At 42.6% G+C, this 8,526-nt stretch overlaps 1 non-coding gene across 1 annotated transcript; it reads right to left on the reverse strand.

Moving 5' to 3' along the window:
* Positions 1-306: 306 nt before the first annotated feature.
* On the reverse strand, positions 307-410 carry LOC143590702 (small nucleolar RNA R71). Its single transcript, XR_013145522.1, has one exon. It is a non-coding gene; the product is annotated as a small nucleolar RNA R71 (small nucleolar RNA).
* Positions 411-8,526: the final 8,116 nt, after the last annotated feature.

The raw sequence follows: 8,526 nt of genomic DNA on the forward strand, positions 1-8,526 counted from the left end.
GCCCGAGATTACTATGAGTTTCGAGATCAAGTCGAGTATTATTCATATGGTCGAAAATTCCGTTTCTTTCCATGGCCTCTCGAACGAGGACCCTCATTCTCAAGTTGCGCATTTTCTTCGATTATGTGCGACATTCAAAATTCAGGGGTGTACGGACGATGCCGTGAGACTCCGACTTTTTCCGTTCTCACTTCGCAGGGCTGCCTTGGAGTGGTTAGAGGCACTCCCTTCCAGTTCCATCACCACTTGGAACCAATTGGTTGAGTAGTTTCTTTTTCAGTACTTCCCACCCGATAAAACTGCAAGATACCGGGAAAAAGTCACTGGTTTTCGTGTTGATGATGATGAGTGACTTCATGCTGCGTGGGAGAGGTTCAAGGGCTTGTTGACAAATGCCCTCATCACGGTTTGAGTCGCGGACTTCAGTGTCGTACGTTATTTGATGCTCTATCCGAAGCGCAGAAGCTGGCCGTTGATCAGGTTGTGGGAGGATATTTCGGTAGATGTACTCCCAATGAGGCATTGGATGTCTTGGAGCGAGCTTCTAAGAAGAGTTTTGCATATAATCCGCTTCGTATTATTCCTTCCACTAAGGGCGTTCTTCATGTCGATTCCGGTACCCTTGTTTCCGCTCAGTTAAAAGTCTTGACCAAAAGATTTGACCAGATGCAATCCAATCTGGCTAAGTCTAGCTCTCGTTGTGGGGTGTGTGACGGGAAACACCAGACCAATCAGTGCCAGCAGGCTATGGTGGTGGTGGATGTTGACTTTGTAGGCCGCCAAAACAATGCCTCCTGCAACTTCTACAACCCGGGATGGAGAAATCACCCAAATTTCAGTTGGAAAGATAACGGTGGCTCTCAAAATCAGAGTCAAAATCAAAAGCCACCGGGGTTTGACCGAAATCTAAATTACCAGAATCAACCCCAGAACCAATCTTACCAGCAAAAGCCTCAGTTTCAGGGTTCCAGCAGTAGTGGTCAATCTAGTGGTGGGTCTAGTGTTGAAAATCTTTTGACTCAGCTTTTGGCTAAAACCGAGACCTCAAACAAACTGGTTGAACAAAGGAACCTGAAGATTGATGAGACTCTCCAGAGACACGATCTCGAGTTAAGGAATCAAAAAGAGTCCATTCATACCATCGAGAATCAGGTTGGACAGATTGCTCAACTCATCTCTACGAGACCACAGGGTGGCCTTCTGAGTAACACTAAGACTAATCGGAATGCCGAGGCTAAGGCTATTACTCTGAGGAGTGGTAGATCCACCATTCCTGTTGATGCATCGATTTTCACACCAAAACCGATTGCCGATGAGATCGAGACTGAGACTCCTGGTGAGGTGCAACCGAGGGTAACCCTAGAAAGTACCGCACAAACCAGTGAGCCAGTTAGGACTTATGTTCCTCCCATTCCATACCCAGGCCGTGTGAAGAAGCAGAAGATGGAAGAATAGTACGGGAAATTCTTAGAGCTTTTTAAGCAGCTTCACATTAATATTATGTTTATCGATGCGTTGAAAGAAATGCCTAAGTATGCTAAGTTTCTTAAAGAGGTCCCCTCGAATAAGAATAAATTAGAGGAGCTTTCTTGTGTAACTTTGAATGAGGAGTGTTCTGTGTCCTTCAGAATAAATTTCCCCAAAAAATGACCGATCCGGAAGTTTTACCATTCCATGTTTGATCGGTAGTTTGTCGGTTAGTAACGCTTTAGCCGACCTATGTGCTAGCATAAACTTGATGCCTTATTCTGTTTTTGCAAAGCTAGACCTAGGTGAGCCTAAGTCTACTCGCATGAGCATTCAGCTTGCCGACCGCTCGGTGAAATAACCGAGAGGTATAGTTGAGAATATGCTTGTGAAAATCGACAAATTTGTGTTTCCTGTTGACTTTGTGATCTTGGACATGGATGAGGATAAAAATGTACCACTCATCTTGGGACGTCCTTTCCTAGACACTGCTAGAGCTCTCATTGATGTCTACACCGGCAGACTCACTCTTAGAGTTGGAGACGAGGAGTTGACCTTCGATATTGGGACGACGTGCTCTACATTGATACCATCGACTCTTGCGTTTGTGAGCACATATAGGACACGCGTGAGGAGTACTCTTTGGATACTCAGTTGTGTTTTAGATAGGTTTCTGACTTGGTCAGCGGACCTCTATTTGAGGAGTTGGTCTATGGTGTGGACCATGAGCCTCTTAAGTGTTTAGAGAGGATTGAGGATGTTGATCGCGTTGCTGAGCCTAAGGAAAAACCTTCAGTTGTGGACCCACCATCTATCGAGTTTAAGGAACTCCCGTCCCATTTGGAATATGCCTTTTTGGAGGATGGGTCCCGCTTGCCTGTTATTATTTCTGCTGGTTTGTCGAGCGAGCAGAAGGTGAAGTTGTTCACGGTTCTGAAAAGGCAGAAGCACGCGATCGCCTGGAATAAGATCTAGATGGAGGAGGAGTATAAACCCGTGGTGCAGCACCAACGGCGTCTCAACCCTAATATGCAAGACATTGTGAAGAAAGAGGTCATTAAGCTTCTCGATGCTGGATTAATTTATCCGATCTCTGATTCCCCATGGGTGAGCCCGGTGCAGGTCATCCCGAAAGGGTGGTATAACGGTTGTTGTGAATGAGAAGAACGAGTTGATTCCTACCTGTACCGTCACGGGATGGAGAGTTTGCATTGACTACTGCAAACTCAATGATGCCACAAGGAAAGACCATTTCCCACTCCCCTTTATCGACTAGATGTTGGAGCGACTGTCGGGAAAGATGTACTATTGCTTTCTTAACGGTTTCTCGGGATACTTTCAGATCCCCATCTCTCCTGAGGTTCGGGAGAAGATGACATTCACATGTCCCTATGGCATATTCGCCTACCGGCGGATGCCTTTTGGAATGTGTAATGCCCCAGCCACGTTTTAGAGATGCAAGGTGGCGATTTTTAATGATATGATCGAGGACTCCATGGAGGTTTTCATGGACGATTTTTCTATGTTTGGGTGTTCTTTTGATCATTGTTTGAGAAATCTGGAGAGAATGTTGGCCCAATGTGAGGAGGCCAACCTTGTGCTTAATTGGAAGAAATGCCACTTCATTGAGAAGGAGGGCATTGTGTTAGGGTATAAGATTTCACAGGCGGGGCTTGAGGTTGATCGAGCCAAAATAGATACCATTCGAAGCTTCCACCACCAAACTCGGTGAAGTCTATTAGGAGTTTTCTCGGTCACGCGGGATTCTATCGGCGATTCATAAAGGACTTTTCCCTAATCGCCTGCCCGATGACAAAACTCCTTGAGAAAGATGCCCTATTTGTTTTCTCCTCCGAATGTCTTCGGGCGTTCAAGCTACTGAAAGAGAAATTGGTGAATGCACCTATCATGGTTGCCCCTGACTGATCCTTACCTTTCTAGTTGATGTGTGATGCGAGTGACTTTGCAGTCGGGTCAGTCTTAGGTCAAAGGTCGGATAAGCACTTCCACCCGATCTATTATGCGAGTAGGACACTGAATGATGCGTAGGAGTACTACACGACCACTGAAAAAGAGCTCCTTGTTGTTGTCTTCGCATTCGATAAATTTTGGTCTTGTCTTCTCATTTCCAAGACCATCGTGTTCACGGATCACGCAGCCCTTCATTATCTGTTCAGTAAACAAGATGCGAAGCTGAGACTTATTCGTTGGATTTTGTTGCTGCAGGAGTTTGACATTGAGATTCGTGATAAAAAAAGTGCTGAAAATGTCGTGGCTGTCCATCTCTCCCATCTTGAGTGCTCAGCTTCATCGGAACAAGTGGGGGTTCACATAAATGACAATTTCCCCCACGAGTTCCTCATGCATATCGACACGCGTGATGAGGATCATCCTTGGTTCGCTGACATTGCGAGTTTTCTTGCTAGTTGGATCGTGCTTAAGGGTCTTACTCACCAGAAAAAAAAGAAATTTTTTTCTGATGTTAAGCATTACTTCTGGGAGGATCCTTACTTATTTCGTGTTGGTGCCGATCAGCTCGTGCATAGGTGTGTGTATGGTGATGAGGCTCGAAAGATCTTGAAACACTGCCACGAGGGCCCGACCAGAGGACACCATGGAGCCACATCCACGGCGAAGAAGGTCTTTAACGCCCGTTTTTTCTAGCCAACCATCTTCCGTGATTCTCATGATATGGTGTAGTCTTGTGATGCTTGCTAGAGGGCGAGCAACATCTCATCACGAGATGAGATGCCCCAGCGACCGATTCAGGTCTGCGAGGTTTTTGATGTATGGGGCATCGACTTCATGGGACCTTTCCCGACTTCTTTTAGCCATCATTACATCCTAGTAGCCATTGATTACGTTTTGAAATGGGCCGAGGCGCAAGCCATGCCCACAAATGATGCTAGGTCGGTGGTGAAATTCTTGAAGAAGTTGTTCTCCCGCTTTGGTGCCCCCAAAGCACTGATTAGTGACCGAGGGACACATTTCTGTAATGGCCAGTTGGAAAAGGCATTGTCCCGATATGGTGTCCATCATCGCTTCTCTACACCATATCACCCACAGACGATCGGGTTGGTCGAGGTCACGAATCGGGACATCAAGAGGATTTTGGAGAAGACGGTTAGTCAGAACCGTAAGGATTGGTCTGAGAAATTAGATGACGCACTGTGGGCTTTCCGTACAACCTACAAGACACTGATTGGTACGGCACCGTTCAAATTGGTGTACGGGAAAACGTGTCATCTCCTGTTGAGCTCGAGCATAAGGCATATTGGGCATTGAAATGTGCGAATCTTGATCTTGCATGTGCGGGTAAAAACCAGATGGGTCAGTTGCATGAGCTTGAGGAGTTGAGAGGCCAAGCTTATGAGAATTCATGGATTTACCAGGAGAGGATCAAAAAGTTTAATGACGCCCGGTTGAAGGACCACAAACAATTCCAAGCGGGCGATCGTGTTTTTCTTTATAATTCTCGCCTTCGTTTATTACCCGGGAAGTTGAAACCCCGATGGTCCAGCACCTTTAGTGTGAGACAGGTGTTTGACTACAGTACCATTAATATTGGCCACGAGGATGGACGCATCTTCAAGGTGAACGGTCACCGTTTGAAACACTATTTGGGTGAGCCGGTTGAGACTGTGTTGGAGGTTGTTGACCTCCACCTCATGACTTAAGTGTGGGGAGTGTGAGTCTAGCTATCGACTCCGTCAAAAATTAGCATGTTTGGAACGGTGTAGATTTTTGCGTGTTTGTTTTGCTCTTATTTGTTTTTGAAGAGTTAAGCTTACCTTTGATTCTTTTTGGTTTCGTTCTTTGAGCTAGAGATGTCGGGTTAGGGCACATAATGGTCAGAATCGGGAACCATTTTGGTTTGGAATTGAGTGGAATACTGCCAAATTGGCAGAATGAGAATTGGCAGGTCAAAACGACCATGCATGGTCGTCGGCACGTGTCACACCCTCAAAATCCACTAACGGAGTTTTACCGTCAGAGGGTGTGAGCTAACAGGATCGGAATCATCAGTTATAATCAAACCATAAAATAAAGTTTCAAAACCATGAAAACGTTTACGAGTAAATAAATGCGGAAGCGTAAAAACCTTTAATCCAAAAGTTGCGTCACGCAGGACGACTTAAAACCAATGATAACCGTTAAAAATAAGTTTGCATAACAAAAGCGTTTTCAATCAATGCATGTTCCTAAACCGCGCGTCCGCCTCGGCTACCTGAGAATAACATACTAAAAGTGTCAACACAAGGTTGGTGAGTCCACAAGTTATATAAAAATAAATCGTTTAGCGTTTGCGTTCAGCGTTTTGCGTTACAGCTTTACAGCGTTTTGCGTTACAGCGTTACCAGATAGTGTTATGTCAATTATATATCGATAGGTAGCTAGTCTATACAACAAGTATTACTAAGTGTTCGACACCGAAGCTGACTCGTTTATTAAGTGCCTTGTCACCAGGTCCTCCAGACCATGGTACGTGTTAGCCAAAATTACACCCGCTCGACCTCCAGTCGAGTTTAGCGTTGGGTGGGGTTTGTCAAACCCAGTAGTACTACTCAACAGTGACTCGCTATTCTAAATATTAACCGGTTCGATGTGTAGGACTTCAAATGTTTCGTTTGCCACTTAGCCTTTACAAGTGATATATAATTTATAACAAAATCTTAAATGTGTTGTGGAGTATGTTATCTCCCCCAAGTGAAAAGCGTTTGAAAACAGTTTAAAGAGGGGAAAGTGAAACTCACTGTTTGCGAAGAATTTCCCAAATTAAATCACCAAGATGCGCGTCACAGAAAAACTCTCTCTAGCGTTCTAAAACAACAAAGAGATTTTTCTAAGTGTCGGAATATTATAGAGTCTCTAGACCCGGCACATAATACCTATGCACATAACATGTTTCGTGTTTCGTTTGTGAATCGTGTGTGACTTTAACGAGTGTATTTGTGACACATTACATGTGTAAGCAATCATATACGTGTCATGTATTCATAAAGTACATCACTAGCAATTTTTCCCCGTAAGGGTATTTTGGTCAAATCATGACAATTAACTAGCCATCATTCCCCATAAGGGCATTTTGGTCAAATTATGACAATCAATTAGCAGTTATTCCCCGTAAGGGCATTTTAGTCAAAACACGACAATTATCTTGCAATCATTCCCCTCAAGGGCAATTTGGTCAAAACACGATAATAAATTAGCAAGTATCATATTTCATGCATTTTCACAAAACTCAGCAGCTAGTTTCACCGAGACAGAAATTCTACTTAAAAGATTGTACTATTCCACCGATCATAGCACCTCAATTAATTTACCAAAAATCATCACAGAAGCATATATGTCTTAGGTTTCCAGAACATATTTTATTATATTTTTATTCCACATAGTTTTCTCACAATCATCAAATCATTACAGCAAACTTATAACAGACAAATTCATGCGCAACAGAATGTTATTTGCAATTCCCGTTAAACGAAAAATCCAATAAATGCAAGACCACTTGGGTTAGGTTCCTAACTCAATGAGTCAACTTCCAGAAGTGGAACCAACCCAATTGGTCTCGTAGTTCTTGAGATATAACATTTACAAAACAACCTAACAGCAGGTCTAACAGCTCAGCTTTGCACAACGTTTTTGTAAAATCATAAAAGTTAACTTCTACTTGTCCAAAAGTTACAAGTTTATATTATTTAGAAACTAGACTCAACCTAGTTTACTGTAGTATTAATAATCTCAACCAATTTTCATGTTTATACTTCGTTACAGTCACTTAAACATCAAATACACATTCTGTCCAGAAACTGTTTGCATCCAAACTCAACATAATAACAATCCATGAACTATCATGCATTCATATAACCCTCTAGACTTCATAAACACCATCCATGCACATCAATTACACATTATACACAAGATTAGGGTTTTTGTTTGAACTCAAATCAAAGACACAACAATCAACATGTTACAATATCAATTCTACTTATCAAATCATTACTCAATCAACAACAATCATATTGATTACATATATATATGAAATCGGCAGCTTAGGGTTTACAATTAACCCAACAAACATCAAAATCAAGTAATAAGAATGTATAGGATAATCAATTATACCTTCCTAGCACCTAGTTCTTCAATCAAGGGCTTGATTTGGTGGTTGTATGTGTGTGTGAAGGTGACGGCAGCCAAGAGGGATGGAGGGGGTGGCTGATCGGTTTTGGGAGAAAGAAAAATAAGAGTTAGGGTTTATTATAACATAGTATTTATAGAATACTATGTTACACTTTAGCCCCTCCACTTTTAAGTATTACTTTTCCTAGCTTAAACTAACTTGTTTACATCTTGAGTTAACGTTTATAACCATGTTATCACACAACACATAAGTCTAACACATAATTACTGTTTTGACGTTTTTCGTTTATTCATCAATCGTTTGTGTCAACTCGTTTGCGTTTCGGTGCAATTCCCGAAAGACTACACATGTAATAAGTGTTAAGCGTCATTTAAACCCTAGTTTAAATCTAATGAAGTGTGCGTTATAGATTCAATGATCTTAAGTTTGAATTGACGAAGTTGAGTTAACGGAGTTAACCTGAAATTGACGATTGTCACATCATTCCCATGTTAAAGAATTTTCGTCTCGAAAATTTGAGTCAAGTCGTGATGAGTGTCTGAAAAAGTAAGAAAAATTTCAGTTTGTCATATCATCCCCTAGTAGAAAGAAATTTCGTCCCGAAATTTAATTCATACCTCCGGTGATTTCTGACGGTTTGCCGGGTTTCGCGGTTTTCTGTGTTTGGTCAGCCCTTCAAAAAGGTGAGGATACTTTTTCATCATTTGATCCTCGCGTTCCCACGTGAACTCCGGTCCACGTCTCTAGTTCCAACGAACCTTAACGATTGGAATTTTGCTGTGCTTGAGCGTTTTGGTTTCCCAATCCAAAACCTCGACTGGTTCCTCAATGAAACGTAACTGTTCATCAACTTGCAGTTCATCCAAAGGGACTACTTGGGTTTCATCAGATAGGCATTTCTTCAAATTGGATACGTG

The sequence above is a fragment of the Bidens hawaiensis genome, unplaced genomic scaffold (assembly GCF_021521415.1).
Source record: "Bidens hawaiensis isolate Kalapana, Puna unplaced genomic scaffold, B.hawaiensis_p1.1 tig00038965_1, whole genome shotgun sequence".
Lineage (NCBI taxonomy): Eukaryota > Viridiplantae > Streptophyta > Magnoliopsida > Asterales > Asteraceae > Bidens > Bidens hawaiensis.